This window comes from Lepidochelys kempii, chromosome 5 (genome assembly GCF_965140265.1).
Source record: "Lepidochelys kempii isolate rLepKem1 chromosome 5, rLepKem1.hap2, whole genome shotgun sequence".
NCBI classification, from domain to species: Eukaryota; Metazoa; Chordata; order Testudines; family Cheloniidae; genus Lepidochelys; species Lepidochelys kempii.
Genome location: NC_133260.1, coordinates 35,822,465 through 35,839,776, shown reverse-complemented (window position 1 = coordinate 35,839,776; position 17,312 = coordinate 35,822,465).

Sequence of the window (17,312 nt, the reverse complement as noted above, 5' to 3'; positions counted from 1 at the left end):
TTAATTGCTCTCGCTGGCAGTCAGAGCTTTCACACAAACCCCAACCCCCGCCCGAATGCATAAGTCAGTCCAGGCCCCTCTGTGTGGGTCTGGGTGGCACCAGTAGTGGTTGGCCTGGTTCAAGGAGGCTGGCTCATGCCTTGCCTGGCCCTGGGGGGGAGGTGGAAGCGGGGGGGCAGGTGGGGCTGACCCGCATACTGGGAGGCTGCGAGCATGGAGCGCTGGCTCAGACATTGCTAATGAGCCAGCATTATCTGGCAGCGGTAGCTAGCTGAAAATATTGTCAGGCATGTAAGGAGCAAGGTCCCTGCTGTGGAGGCTCCATTTTTTTGGCTCCGGCCTGTGGCAGCAGGACTCAGACGCTTCCTGCAAAAGTGGCTGCAGCTTTTTCCCTTGTGGTCACACATTTCCCACTAGGCATGACCTGCAGATACGTGGAGGAGGGGGAGGTGACATACAACCCCCCCCCACTACCATCTCTGACCAGGGCCCCGCCCACCATGCCTGGGTAGGGCTGGGGGAAGGTGTTGCTTTGCAACAGGCTGGGGAGAAAAGTTAGGGATTATGCAGCTAGGCACAGTTTTGGTTTTTTTTGCAAGTACAGTGGTCATCCTCTAACAGGGATCCTTGGCTGCCAGGTAACACAGTGGGGCTTGGGCTAGGACCCACCCAGCCCCAGTAAGGGTGAGTTGTTTAGCATGTAAAAGCTGACACTGGCTATGATTCACTGGGCTTGCACTGGGGAGGGGCGGGGGGCAGGGCTAGGTGCCAGGCGATCGGGTGCACCCCCACCTCAACATGGCGTTGTCAAGAACAAATTATGCAAACCAACCTCATTTCCTTCTTTGCCAGGGTTACTGAGGGAAAGCTGTACAGGTGTTATAGCATCTGACACACTAGAGCCCTATGGTCTCCATGAAATTACTACAAGGTGAATGCATCGTTGCTTGAAAGACCATACTCAGAGTGGCTACCAATGGTTTGCTGTCAACTGGGTGGGTGTGGCTAGTGGGTCTTGCAGCGGGGGTCTGGTACTGGCCAACATTTTCATTAATGGCATGGCCTGGCTTGTAGACAGATAAAATTTGCATCTGACAACAAGCTGGGAGGGGTTGCAAGCACTTTGGGGACCAGGACTTGCAGTCAAAATGACCTTGATAAACTGGAGAATGGGGCTATAACAAGCTGCCAAGCCAATAAAGACAAGTGCAAAGTACTTCCCTTAGGAAGAAAAAAATACAAACTGGGGACTAACTGTAGTACTGCTGAAAACAATCTGGAGGTTATAGTGGTTCACAAATTAAACATGCACCAACAAAATGATGCAGTTGTGAAAAAGATTAGCAAGGTAATTGTTCCCTGCACTTGGCACTGGTGCGGCCTCAGCTGCAGTGTTGTGGCCAATTCTGAGTGCCACAAGGTAGGAAAGATGTGGCCAAATTAGGGAGAGTCTAGGGGAGGGTACCAAAAACGATACAAAGTTTAGAAAAAACCTGACCTATGAGGAAAGGTTAAAAAAAACCTCTGGTCATGTTTAGTCATGCAACAAGAAGATTGATGGGGGGACCTGATAACAGTCACCAAACATGTTAAGGACTGAAACAAAGATGACGATGATCAGTTGTTCTTCATGTCGGCTGAAGTTAGGACAAGACATAGTTTAAGCTGCAGTGATGGAAATTTAAATTACATATTGGGAAAAGCTTTTAACTATAAGGGTAGTTAATATCTGGAACAGGCTCCCAAGGGAGCTTGTGGAATCCCCGTCCTTGAAAGTTTTTAAGAACAGGGTCGGACAAACACCTGTCAGGGCTGGTCTAGGTTTAATTGGTCCTGGCACTGTGCAGGGGGCTGGACTAGACAACCACCAGAGGTCCCTTCCATTCCTGAGATAACAGGAAGAGGCTCCTGCCCAACCAGCTGTTAGGGGATGGGAGTCCCCTGCAGAACGTGACCGTGCCTCCTGGAGTCTGGGGCACTCTCAGAGTTTAAGGCTGGTGCTGCAATCCCAGCTAGGGTGGCTAAATGAATTCAGCCCACAGCACAGCTTAGCCATGGTGGGTGTTTTTAAATAGAAGCCTGGCTTTAGGCTGAAATAGTCATAGTTATGCAGCTAATTGAGTGGTGTGTTGGCTAACAAGTGCTGAGCAGCTGCTACTGACACTATACCCATCTGTTAAGATCCTGGCCCTACTCACTGCAGCTGCTGTGCCGGGAGAGCGAGCTGGAGTGGGCAGGAGCCTCCTGCCACTCACAGTACCAGCAACTCCTTCCAATTCACCCTGTTCTCCCTAGTGAAGGAGCCTCCAACCTGCACCAGACTTTGGATCAGGCCCAAAGTCACAGGCCCGACCACACACCAGAACCCGTCTTCCCACACAGAAGACTCCCCCTTTCTACCCACCAACGCAGAGCCCTCTGACTTCCCCCCAACCCAGTGACCTTCTCTTGTTTCCTTTCCAACACCACCATCTCCTAAGCTGCAGCCCTTCCCCGTACCCACCAACCAGCTACCATTGAGTCCCCGTATCCCCAACAGGCTCATCACAGAGCTGATCAGCTGCCATTCAGGCTCTTATCCACCCACTCCTCCTGCTACCCACCTAGCCTGCCTAACACTCACTCAGCTGGGCTCCCTCCCAGCCTCTCATCCACTCAACCCCCACTTGGCACCTGTCCATCCTTCCTATCTCCCGCCCTCCTTCTCAACAATGACATACCTGGAAAGTTTTCCAAATCCTTGTCCAGGCAGCTGCTGGCCCCGTGAAGTGCTCTAGAGCACACGCACGCACAAACACACACACACACACTGAATGGGACACCGCTCACTCACCCCCATCCCAGCCAGCACAACAGGGCCCAGGTTTACCATGTTGAGAATCAGGTTAGAATCATAGAATCACAGAATATCAGGGTTGGAAGGAACCTCAGGAGGTCATCTAGTCCAACCCCCTGCTCAAAGCAGGACCAATCCCCAACTAAATCATCCCAGCCAGAGTTTTCTCAAGCCTGACCTTAAAAACCTCTAAGGAAAGAGATTCCACCACCTCCCTAGGTAACGCATTCCAGTGTTTCACCACCCTCCTCGTGAAAAAGTTCTTCCTAATATCCAACCTAAACCTCCCCCACTGCAACTTGAGACCATTACGCCTCGTTCTGTCATCTACTACCACTGAGAACGGTCTAGATCCATCCTCTTTGGAACCCCCTTTCAGATAGCTGAAAGCCGCTATCAAATCCCCCCTCATTCTTCTCTTCTGCAGACTAAACAATCCCAGTTCCCTCAGCGTCTCCTCATAAGTCATGTGTTCCAGTCCCCTAATCATTTTTGTTGCCCTGCGCTGGACGTTTTCCAATTTTTCCACATCCTTCTTGTAGTGTGGGGCCCAAAACTGGACACAGTACTCCAGATGAGGCCTCACCAATGTCAAATAGAGGGGAACGATCACATCCCTTGATCTGCTGGCAATGCACCTATTTATACAGCCCAAAATGCCATTGGCCTTCTTGGCAACAAGGGCACACTGTTGACTCATATCCAGCTTCTCGTCCACTGTCACCCCTAGGTCCTTTTCTGCAGAACTGCTGCTGAGCCATTTGGTCCCTAGTTTGTAGCAGTGCATGGGATTCTTCCGTCCTAAGTGCAGGACTCTGCACTTGTCCTTGTTGAACCTCATCAGATTTCTTTTGGCCCAATCCTCTAATTTGTCTAGGTCCCTCTGTATCCTATCCCTACCCTCCAGCATATCTACCACTCCTCCCAGTTTAATGTCATCTGCAAACTTGCTGAGGGTGCAATCCACACCATCCTCCAGATCATTTATGAAGATATTGAACAAAACCGGCCCGAGGACCGATCCTTGGGGCACTCCACTTGATACCGGCTGCCAACTAGACATGGAGCCATTGATCACTACCTGTTGAGCCCGACAAGCTAGCCAACTTTCTATCCACCTTGTAGTGCATCCATCCAGCCCATACTTCTTTAACTTGCTGACAAGAATACTGTGGGAGACCGTGTCAAAAGCTTTGCTAAAGTCAAGGAACAACACGTCCACTGCGTTCCTCTCATCCACAGAGCCAGTTATCTTGTCATAGAAGGCAATTAGATTAGTCAGGCATGACTTGCCCTTGGTGAATCCATGCTGACTGTTCCTGATCACTTTCCTCTCCTCTAAGTGCTTCAGAATTGATTCCTTGAGGACCTGCTCCATGATTTTTCCAGAGACTGAGGTGAGGCTGACTGGCTTGTAGTTCCCAGGATCCTCCTTCTTCTCTTTTTTAAAGATGGGCAATACATTAGCCTTTTTCCAGTCGTCCGGGACTTCCCCGGACCGCCATGAGTTTTCAAAGATAATGGCCAATGGCTCTGCAATCACATTCACCAACTCCTTTAGCACTCGGCTGCAGCGCATCCGGCCGCATGGTCTTGTGCTCGTCCAGCTTTTCTCAACAATCCTGAACCACTTCTTTCTCCGCAGAGGGCTGGTCACCTCCTCCCCATGCTGTGCTGCCCAGTGCAGTAGTCTCGGAGCTGACCTTGTTCATAAAGACAGAGGCAAAAAAAAGCATTGAATACATTAGCTTTTTCCACATCTTCTGTCACTAGGTTGGCCTCCCTCATTCAGTAAGGGGCCCACACTTTCCTTGACTTTCTTCTTGTTGCTAACATACCTGAAGAAACCCTTCTTGTTACTCTTAACATCTCTTGCTAGCTGCACGTCCAGGTGTGATTTGGCCTTCCTGATTTCACTCCTGCATGCCCGAGCAATATTTTTATACTCATCCCTGGTCATTTGTCCAATCTTCCACTTCTTATAAGCTTCTTTTTTGTGTTTAAGATCAGCAAGGATTTCACTGTTAAGCCAAGCTGGTCGCCTGCCATATTTACTATTTCTACACATCAGGGTGGTTTGTCCCTTTAACTGCAATAAGAATTCTTTAAAATACAGCCAGCTCTCCTGGACTCCTTTCCCCCTCATGTTATTCTCCCAGGGGATCCTGTCCATCAGTTCCCTGGGGGAGTCAAAGTCTGCTTTTCTGAAGTCCAGGGTCTGTATTCTGCTGCTCTCCTTTCTTCCCTGTGTCAGGATCCTGAACTTGACCATCTCATGGTCACTGCCTCCCAGGTTCCCATCCACTTAGTTGGGATGCATTTAAAAGATGAGTGCACTCACTGGAGTGTGAGACATAGGTGCTGACTTTTGGTTTTGCCTGTGGGTGCCCCATCCCTTCCCCAAGGCCCCGCTCCCAATCTGCCCCACGCCACCTCTTTCTGCCCCTGCTCTGCCCCCTCCCCTTAGGTCTTCTCCCCTGAGCATCTCCTGCCCCCTGCTCACTCCTTTCTGCCCCCCCCCGCACCTTGAAGTCGAGGTGTGTGTGTTGGGGGGGCTCAGCCTCCCCCCAAAACTGGCAATTTTCAGCATATTTATAGACTTCTTTTATATTCTGTCATTGAATGTGTCTATCATTGGCATCTTAACAATGTATCATTATTAAAATAGTAATGAAATATATCATTACATTATCATGAATTACAGTATATTAAAAACATTACACTCAGCTACAAGCTGTCTTCACTAACATCCTTGTTTAAAGACATTATGTTCACTCTGGGCTTCACACCTGCTTGGGGCCTGTTTGGGAGCTGAGGCCACTGATGGCTGTGGGAAGAAGGTGGATGGGAGGGCCAAGCAATGGAAAGTCTTTCCCCTCTCCCTGCCCCTTTCTCCTCTCCCTTCCTTTTGCTCTCCCTACCCCTTTCCCTTGTTTCTTCTCTAAGCCCTTGCTCCCCTTCCTGATGTTTCCCCCTTTTTGCTTCCCACTCTGTCCCTTTTCCCATCTCTCTCTGCTCCCCACCTCCTGGTAGCTCTCTCTAGTGCCTGCTCCCACCCACCCACTCAAAGTGGCAGAGGAGGTTCCTGCTCCTTGGGTGGGAAGGTTGCCTAGTAGTTAATGCACAGGCCTTGGGCTCAGGTGTTCTGGCTTTGATTCTCTGCTCTGCCACAGACTCCCTGCTTAGCCTTGAGAAAGTCACCTCTTAGATCCCACCTGCCAAATGGGGCTAATGCTGACCCTGCCTCCTATGCTAAATCCATTCATGGCTGTGATGATGGAGGAAATGGAGATACCGAGGTGGGTAGATTTGGGCTGAATTTCTCCACAGCCAGAGAATGAGAGCCAGCTCCACGGGGGGATAGAAGAGAGAGGGGTTCAGGCCAGCTCCTCACAGAGTAGGGTCAGGGCTTCAGCTCTGCACTTCTGCCACTAGGGTGGCTGGGGCTCCGAGCTGGGGACTTCAGCCCCACATGTTCTGCCAGGATCCAGGGCTTCTCCTCTCCCAGCCCTGCACGGCTCCTACTGGGGTCTGGGGCTTCTCTCCCCCGCAAGCACGTCTCCTGCCAGAGCTTCTCCCCCTCAGCATGGCTCCTGCCGGTGTCTAGGGCTTCTCCTCCCTCCCTTCCCCCTCAGGGAGACTCCTACTGGGGTCCAAGGCTTTTCCTCCCCCTAATCCACTACTGCACCCAGCCCTAGCCTAGCTGGGGTCCCTTGGGTCACCTGGTGCCTGCTGTGGCCAGAGTGGAGCCTGGCTGGCAGGGAGCAACCAGACACGTGGAGGACATGGCCATCAGCCCAAGAGATATGATATGGGGCAGCAGAGGGTGAGGAGGGGCTGGCAGTGCTGCTGCTGAGAGCCCAGCACTCCCGCCCACACCTAATGCTAGGACTTTTTTTTTTTTTTTTTTGGTGAGACTCACTCAGCCCTTGCTGGAGCAGGGAGGTGGGAAACAGCTGATCGCATCTGTGCACAGGCTGCCCCTAGGAAACAGCTCAGCTGCCAAGGCACCCACAAAACAGTTGATCCCTGGCTGCCAACAGCTGGTCATCCCAGTGGGTACGGAGCACCCCCTATTTTTTTTTCATGGGTGCTCCAGCCCCGGAGCACCCACAGAGTCGGGGCCTATGGTGTGGGTGGGAGGGAGGAAGGAAGGGCAGGAGGGTTGATGGAGAAGCGGTGGAAGGAATGGGGTGGAAGAAGGGCATGCTGAGTTTCCAAGCCACCTCCCTTGGTTTATTTAACCAGGGGAGTGATGAGAAGTTGCACCCATCAGAATCCCCATCCTCCTGGGATGGTGCAGTTGTCACCAAGAGGCAGTCAGGTTGAGTTTGGAATGACTTGGTAAGCCAGCCTCTCTTCCTTGCCCTTTGCCCAGCCTCGGCCCTTCTCTCTGACATGCTCTCCTCTCTCCCCAGGCTGAGAAAATCCAGACCCTTTCTCCAGGATCAGGGGCTCTCAACCTTCTTCTTTCTGAGGCTCCCTCAAAAGGCTATAAAAGCTCCAGGGCCCACCTGTGTCACAACTGGTTTTCTACATATAAAAGCCAGGGCCTGCGTGAGGGGGTAGCAAGCAGGACACACCACAGGAGCCCCTGCAGAGCTACAGTGCTCAGGCTTCAGCCTCAACCCCAGCTAGTGGAATTCAGGGCCCCAGGCTTCAGCCTCATGCAGTGGGGCTTCAGCTGGCCCAGATTGGCAGACCCCCTGAAACCAGCTCACGGCCCCCAGGGGGCCCAGGACCCCTGCTGGAGAACCACTGTCCAAGACCACAAAGCAACACAAAGATGAGAGGGAGCTATGCTTGCATCATTTGTGAGAAAGGTAGCTGGTTACAGGAACACATGTAGCTGCAACTGTGCTAGGTATTTCAAATAGGACCTTGGCTTTCAGACACTGGCAGCTGAGTTCAAAACTTTGACCAGACAGGTCACAGCTGAAGGGACAGGTGCATTGTGGGATTGTTGTTGGAGGAATGTTTGTTGCAATAGGACACAAAATTAAGTATGGACACATGCCGGGTTGTATCAAACCCAAGGCAAATTTTGCCAGTCAAACTTCCTAGCATAGACTCTGCCTCTCTCTTGGACAGCAGGCTAGGGCTCTAACTCCCCTTTTCTGAATACACAGCTACTCTGGGTTCACTTGTGTTGTGGATATATTCTGAGTGATCATTTTAGATTTTGACCCTTGATTTAAATCTTATAATCAATGCCATGAACACTCTCACATGTTTTCAATCTTTTTTCCTATGGGGCCTGAGGTCACATTAATAGTACTGTTATTTATATTCTTTACCATGGTCCCAGGCTCCATTAGACACACACTTTCACACAGAGTCATGTTTCTCCTATAGATGTTTCTCTAACATAAATGCCCCATTCCTAGGCTACTTGTGGCACCTTAGAGACTAACCAATTTATTTGAGCATAAGCTTTCGTGAGCTACAGCTCACTTCATCGGCTGTAGCTCACTTCATCGGCTGTAGCTCACAAAAGCTTATGCTCAAATAAATTGGTTGGTCTCTAAGGTGCCACAAGTCCTCCTCCTCTTTTTGCGAATACAGACTAACACGGCTGCTACTCTGAAATCTGATTCCTAGGCTACTCACTGAAGGCACCTACAGTATAAATAATGTGTTCTCACAAATAGGAACTCAGGCTAAAATTTTCCAACTTGGGTTGCTAAAGTCAGGCACCCAAAGCCACATCAGCACCTAAATAAAGATTGGCCTGATGTTCAGAGGTGCTGAGCAGTTGCAACTCTCATTGATTGCAGTGTGTCGGGTCAAAGGATCTTGATTTGGGGGCCTGGTTAAGGGTGGCAGTATGTGTTTAGCTGGCAGACTTCAAACAACCAAGTCTGAAAGTTTTGACCTCTTTGTGCAATTTGATTGGTTAGTGTTTGAACAACACTATGAAAATGTGGTTATGGCTTTCTTAAGGAAACACACAGGTCACTCAGGTACTAGTGTTTAAACCAAGTTTAACTCAGTTCACCTTAGTATTCACATTAATCAAACCTTGCTTTAATTTGCAGGTATTTTCCACAGATACACTCTTTGTAAAGAATTCATGAAGGAAGGGGAGACAAGAAAAGGACCATGGCTTTTTTTAGATACACCAGGAAAGAGTTGTACCATATTCAGCTTCTATTCTTTATACAATTTGGAGAGTAAAGCTTTGGGAACTGTCTACACCATGTATTTACACATATGTTTTAGCCAATATGTTGAGATTAAACAGATTCCAAAACAGTCTCTTTACAGAAGAGGATCAGCTAAGAGGAAACTTCTCCTCTCAGCCCTCCTATTGGAGAGCCTTTAAAGTCTGTTTCCAGAGCTCATTTTCATGGTTTGATTCAAGGGAGATTTACATAACACAGTGGTTTTAATTAAATAGCAAAATGCCAATGCACTGGCTTTTCAACCTTGTAAACAAACAGAAAATAAAATAATCAAACAAGCATGGGAAAAGTTCATATAAGTTTTAAAATTTTAAATACAGAAGTTTAAGACACACAAGCTCTGTATACTTTGGCTACATGATAGAAATTCTGTAATCAAATTGTAAAGATATCAAGTAACTTAAAGGAATTAAATGGGTAATATTTACTTTATAAGCTGAACCAAGACAACAAACTAATCAGTTGGAAGCACAAGGAATATCTGAAAAAGGTACAGAATTAGAATTCCGATAACAACTCAGAGTTCTGACTGAGAATAGTCTGTGTGACAGTTCTCTTTAGGATTGCCACCCATCTGTTTTTTACCCAGACAGTGGAGTTTTTGGCTTGTGTGTCTGGGTGCCATTTACCAGGTGCCCGGTTTTCAGGGATCTGGCAACCCTAAATGGCACCCGAACCAAAAACCTGGTTACTGCGAGGCAGGGGGAGGTGCTGGATCATTAACTCACACCAGCCCCTGCTCAGCCAGGGTTGCTTCCCACCAGCAGGGCAGGTTCCTTGACATGAGCCTGCGAGGAATTGGGGGAGGAGATGGGGGAGAGAAGTGCATGACAGGGGCAGGGCCTTGGGGGGAAAAGGAAGAGAAGGGGTGGGCCTGGGGGAAGAGGCAGAGAAGAAGGCAGGACCTCAGGGGTCCAGTTACCAGGAATTAGAAAGGTACACTGGCAACTCTAATTTTCTTGGGAAATGGAAGATTATACAGGAGTGTTAGAACCTGCAAAGCCCCACTGAGAATGAGGAACTTTTATCTTGAAATGTTAACAAAGAAGTGAAGAAGAGGAAGGACCAAACAAAATGGCAGCAAGCAGGAGACACTAAGGAAACCAGGAAATCCAGCATTAATGTTACAAGAAACGTGAAAGAACACTAGTCTTGCAAACATTAAAACAATAGGAGATAAGTTACGATTATCATTCCAAATGTCCCAAACATTTGAAAGTAAGGAAATCCACAGCTCAGCTCAAACAGCCTCAACTCTGCTCCCAGGGTGATGCTAGCCTCCCTATCTTCCCTTCATACTGGCTTGGTAAGGGTGTTATTTTTGGATCCAGGGCATTTCCCTTGAAGGCTTAGAGAAGTCTATATCCTATGGCCAAGATGTGCAAAAGTTAGTATTGGTTTTGGCTGCCTTTAATTTTGGACGTCCAACTTGAGACTTCGTAAAGGGGCCTGATTTTCAGAAAGTGCAGAGTACCAGTGCCCACCCTCTGATAATCAGGTGTCAATCTGGGCAACCAAAAATGGGAAATACCTATTCACTGTTGAAAATCCTGGCCACAGGCTACCGTCATCTTACATCTGGAGAATCACTGGACTGTATAATTTGTGGGTCACGCTTTTCAAATATTAACCAGTTCATCACTTTTAAAATTGGCTTCATACATAAATGTGTCTGATAAGAAGTAATATTTTAGCATGTAAAGATGAGGAAAGTAAATTCTGTAGTTTCCTGGTCCAGACTATGGTTCCATTGATACACTAGCACCCTGTCTGAGGACACTTGTGTAATTGGTGGCATAGGCTGTTTGGATGAAATCCTGCCCCCAGTGTTTTGCCATGGACTTCAGTGGGCTAGGATTTCACCCTTTATGAAAATTTATAACAAACTAAATTATAAATGATATTTTTAAAATGTCTCACGTCAGAGTCAGAGCTGGTAGAGTAGCTTATTTGAATTTTACAATTTTACTAAAAGTGCTGTTGACAAAGAACAAAATATGGAATATAATAAAATTGTATTTTTATTCATGAGTTTTCTCTTCTATATCCAAAGTGGCAAACACTCTGTCATTACCAAAAATTACTTCAGTGTTAACACTGAAAAGTTTAGCACTCCAAAACATTAATATAGTTCACATTTCATATACACAATTTCACAAACATTGTGCTATTAACATATCATTATTAATTTTGTAATGCAACATTTTAAAACATAAGAATTATAATCCATGATCCAAAAATCACATGGCAATTATCACTGAGTCCCATTATTCAAACTCTTTGAGGATGCTTTCGAAATTACAATGTTGGGGAAAGGGCATCAGAGTTAGTTCTTTGAATGTAATAATAATGGGTGAATTCAACTATCATCATACTGATTGGGTAAATGTCACCGCAGGGCATGATGCAGAGATAAAATTTCTACCCACCAGTACTGACAGCTTCTTGGAGCAGCTACTCTTGGAATCCACAAGGGGAGAGGCAATTCTTGATTTAGTCCTAACTAGAGCAGAGGATCTGGTCCAACCAGTAACTATAGGTGATCTGATCGATAGAGACCATAAAGTAATTAAATTTAGCATCCTTGTGGAGAGAGGAGGGAGTCAAAAAAAAAACCCATCACAGTAACATTTTAAAAGGGGAACTACACAAGAATGAAGATGCTAGTTAGATGGAAATAATAAAGAGCAGTCACAAGAGTTAAATGCCTGCAAGCAGCATGGAAACTATTTAAAAGCACCGTAATAGAGGCTTGGACTAAATGCATACCCCAAATCAAAAAGAAATGGGAGGACCAAAAGAATAACACCATGGCTAAACAGCAAAGTAATGAAGGCCATTGGAGGCAAAATGGCATCCTTTAAAATTTGGAAGTCTAATCCTAATGAGGAAAATAGGAAGGAGCACAAAGTCTTGCAAGTAAAATATAAAAGTATAAGGCAGCAGGCCAAGAAAGAATTTGAAAAGCAACTTGCTAAAGATGCAAAAATGAACAGGAATTTTTTAAAGTACATCAGAAACAGGAAGCCTGCCAAAAAGGCAGTGGGGTCACTACACATTAAAGGAGCACTCAAAGATGACCAGACCATTTCAGGGAAGTCTAGTGAATCCTTTGCAACAATCTTCACTGCAGAGGATGTGGGGGAAGATACCCACATCAGAAGTATTCTCTTTGTGTGAGAAATCTGAAGTACTGTCCCAAATTGATGTATCAATAGAAGAGGTGTTAAAACAAATTGATCATCTAAACAGTTATAAGTCACCAGGGCCAGACGGTGTTCCCCCAAGTATACTCAGGAACTCAAATATGAAATTTCAGAAACACTAACTATAGTGTGTAAGTGTGGCATGTAGTATGAGAACACCAGATGACTGGAGGAGTAGCAAACGTAAGCCTGATTTTTAAAAGGGGCTCCAGAGGCGATCCTCGCAATTACAGGCCAGAAAGCCTAACTTCAGTACTTCAAATTGGTTAGAAACTATGGTAAAGAACAGAATGATCAGACATATAGACAAAGGTGATTTGTTGGGAAAGAATCAGTATGGCTTTTGTAAAGGGAAATCATGCCTCACCAATCTATTAGAATTCTTTGAGGATGTCAACAAGCATATGGACAAGGGTGATCTGATCAATATAGTGTACTTGGATTTACAGAAAGCCTTTGATACTGTCCCTCACCAAAGGCTGTTAAGGAAACTAAATAGACATGGTGTAAGAAGGAAGGTCTTGTGGATCAGTAACTGCTTGAAAGATAGGAAACAAAGGTCAGTTTTTTCAATGGAGAGAGGTAAACAGTGGGGTCCCCCAAGGATCTGTACTGGGTGGGACCTGTGCTGTTCAGCATATTCATTAATGATATGAAAAAAGGGGTGAACAGTGAAGTTGCAAAGTGTGTCGATGATACAAAATTATTCAAGATAGTTATGTCCAAAGCCAACAGTGAGGAGTTAAAGGGATCTCACAAAACTGGCTGACTGGGCAACAAAATGAGAGATGAAATTCAACATTGCTAAATGAAAAGTAATGCACAGCAGAAAAAATAATCCCAACTCTGCATATATAATGATGGATTCTAAATTAGCTATTACAACCAAATAAGGAGATCTTGGAGTCACCATGCATGGTTCCTTGAAAACTTCCACTCAGTGAATAGCAGCAATCAGAAAGACTAACAGTATGTTAGGAACTATTAAGAAAGGGATAGAAAATAACAGAAAATTTCATAATGCCACTATATAAATTCATGATGCAACCACAACTTGAGTACTATGTTCAGTTCTGATCACCCCATCTCAAAAGGGATATAATGGAATTGGAAGAGGATCAGAGAAGGGCAACAAATGTGATCCAGGGTATGGAACAACTTCCACAGGAGGAGACGCTAAGGAGGGAAATGATAGAGATCTATAAAATCATGAATGGTATGGAAAAAGTGAATAAGGAAGTGTTATTTATCCTTTCACGCAATATAAAAACTAGAAGTCACCCAATGAAGTTAATAGGCAACAGGTTTAACACAAATCAGAGGAAGTACTTTTTCCACATGCGCATCTAACCTGTTGAACTCACTGCCATGGGATGTTGTGATGACCAAAAGTATAGCTGTGTTGAAAAAAGAACTGGAGAAGTTTATGGAGGACAGGTCCATCAATGGCTATTAGCCAAGATGGTCAGTGACAAAAAACAATCCCATGCTCGGGGCGACCCTAAACCTCTGGCTGCCAGAAGTTCCATCACTCCATAAATGCTCCCGAAGCTCTGGTACTAGTCACTGTCGGGGACAGGATGCTGGGCAAGATGGACCATGGTCTGACCCAGTATGGCAGCTTTTACATTCTTATCTGTTTCTGCGAGGTTTCTTTTAATAGGTTTCTATTAGCCAAACCAAATAATTAAAATACTTAATCAACTCCAGCAGAAGCAGTTAACACTACTTTCATGGAACACATTGGGTACATCGCATCACAGGATTTGGGCCATAGATAACATGATCGCTGATGTTCTTTCCTTTCCTGTATTTTGACAGTAATAAAATATGTGCAGAACAGCCCTACATTATTACATTCATATAATCTTTTGGCTTGCCAAGCTCTCCTCAGCTTAGCTATACTGGCTGCATTGTTCAGCAAAAAACTAGTCATGTGGCATTTACTAAAGATGTGAGAAATAATATATTGCTACTGATTTTATTATTGTTAGTACTGTTATTATTTATTGTTTGCATTGAGGTAGCTCCTAGGAGTGCCAGTCATAGACCAGGACCTCATGAACCACTGTGCTAGGTGTTATACAAACACAGAACAAAAAGATGGACCCGGCTCCCAAAAGCCTACACACTAAGTAGTTTACAATCTCAAATGAATGAAGATGACCAGGGGTGTAACTGCTTGTTGCACAAACAGTTCCTCCCTCTGCAGTTACTGTAGTGCACATAACAGGTTCATTGTGAATGTGACCCCACCCACCTATGCTCCGACGCACGCATTCACCTCCCTGGACAGTGTCTCACACCACTCCGGGTCAGGTTCTCCGCTGTTGTGGAGCAACACCAGTTTACAGCCGTTGAGGCTCTGGCCATTAGATTTCTCCTCTTGAAACATTTAATCCAAATGACATCCTGCCAGTGCACATTCTGAAGGTGTGTGGCTAGGTCAAAGCATTTCACCTGTCTTGACTTATGGATGTTCAGTATATTGGAAGGTGGTATTGCTTACAAGGATAGCACGAGCTGGTTGCTTATCAGTTTCACATATGCATTTGTGTTGGTCTCACCCCAGAGGATTCCTTGAGGCCTTGATACTGGCCTTTTCAGTACAGATGGGCATTAAGTGTGAGGCTTTCTAGCAGAGAAAAGGCTCTATGTAAAATCTGAAATTCTACTAACAATTAGGGGAGTAATTAAAGCAGCAAACACAGAATATCCATATTATTAATTTAAGACTAGAATATAAGTAGTAAAGAACAAGCAAAATGTGAATAAATCAATTGATTAAAACCAATTCTTTTAAATCTTTATTTTTATCCAGGCTGCTTGAAATCAAGGTAAGATCCACAGTGCAAACAGCAGCTTTACCTGTCTACAGCAGAGGTGATAATGGTGCAGCTACAAGCTGGCGGTAATTGAGGTGGATCCCCAGTCTAAGTCTCCCTTGGGGGAGAATTAAAGTTGACTGTGAACTATTTGTAAATAGCATCTTTAATTTTCAGACCTCAAAGCACTGTACATTACATCTCACAACATCACTGGGGCAAAATGGAGTTAGAGAAGCGGGTTTTGCAGAACAGAGAGCTTAAACTACTAACCAAAGGTAACACAAACTCCGTGCCAGAAATAGAAGCCATGAGTATCCCCAATCCTTTACTCAGCCTAGACCCCTACTGCACACAAACGTGCATCTCTACTTTATGAGAGATACCATGCTACAAACTAAAGGCTAGTCATGCCACCCTTATGAGTTAGTGCTTACCAGAGTCAATAAAAGCTGAGGAATCTAGTCATAAACAGTTACCAAAAAGAAAAGGAGTACTTGTGGCACCTTAGAGACTAACCAATTTATTTGAGCATGAGCTTTCGTGAGCTACAGCTCACTTCATCAGATGCATACCGTGGAAACTGCAGAAGACATTATATACACGCAGAGACCATGAAACAATACCTCCTCCCACCCCACTGTCCTGCTGGTAATAGCTTATCTAAAGTGATCATCAAGTTGGGCCATTTCCAGCACAAATCCAGGTTTTCTCACCCTCCGACCCCCCCCCCCCACAAACTCACTCTCCTGATGGTAAATAGCCCATCCAAAGTGACCACTCTCTTCACAATGTGTATGATAATCAAGGTGGGCCATTTCCTGCACAAATCCAGGTTCTCTCACTCCCTCACCCCGCTTCAAAAACCACACACACAAACTCACTCTCCTGCTGGTAATAGCTTATCCAAAGTGACCACTCTCCCTACAATGTGCATGATAATCAAGGTGGGCCATTTCCAGCACAAATTGGAATTCATTTGCAAATTGGATACTATTAATTTAGGCTTAAATAGAGACTGGGAGTGGCTAAGTCATTATGCAAGGTAGCCTATTTCCCCTTGTTTTTTTCTACCCCCCCGCCCTCCCCCGACGTTCTGGTTAAACTTGGATTTAAACTTGGACAGTGGTCAGTTTAGATGAGCTATTGCCAGCAGGAGAGTGAGAGTGTGTGTGTGTGTGTGTGTGTGTTCTCCAGGGGGAGGGGGGGGGTGAGAGAGCCTGGATTTGTGCTGGAAATGGCCCACCTTGATTATCATGCACATTGTAGGCAAGGACTGGCCTGTCTCCCAAGATCTGTGAGAGTGAAGGTTCGTCCTTCAGGATAGGTTGTAGATCCTTGATAATGCGCTAGAGAGGTTTTAGTTGGGGACTGAAGGTGACGGCTAATGGCGTTCTGTTATTTTCTTTGTTAAGCCTGGCCCCAACTAAAACCCCTCCAACGCATTATTAAGGATCTACAACCTATCCTGAAGGATGACCCAACACACTCACAAATCTTGGGAGACAGGCCAGTCCTTGCCTACAGACAGCCCCCCAACCTGAAGCAAATACTCACCAGCAACCACATACCACACAACAGAACCACTAACCCAGAAACCTATCCTTGCAACAAAGCCCGTTGCCAACTGTGCCCACATATCTATTCAGGGGACACCATCACAGGGCCTAATAACATCAGCCACACAATCAGAGGTTCGTTCACCTGCACATCCACCAATGTGATATATGCCACCATATGCCAGCAATGCCCCTCTGCCATGTACATTGGTCAAACTGGACAGTCTCTACGTAAAAGAATAAATGGACACAAATCAGATGTCAAGAATTATAACATTCATAAACCAGTCGGAGAACACTTCAATCTCTCTGGTCACGCGATTACAGACATGAAAGTTGCGATATTACAACAAAAAAAACTTCAAATCCAGACTCCAGCGAGAAACTGTTGAATTGGAATTCATTTGCAAATTGGATACAATTAACTTAGGCTTGAATAGAGACCGGGAGTGGCTAAGTCATTATGCAAGGTAACCTATTTCCCCTTGTTTTTTCCTACCTCCCCCACCCCCCCGCCTTCCTCAGACGTTCTTGTTAAACCCTGGATTTGTGCTAGAAATGGCCCACCTTGATTATCATACACATTGTAAGGAGAGTGATCACTTTAGATAAGCCATTACCAGCAGGAGAGTGGGGTGGGGTGAGGTATTTTTTCATGCTTTGTGTGTATAAAAGATCTTCTACACTTTCCACAGTATGCA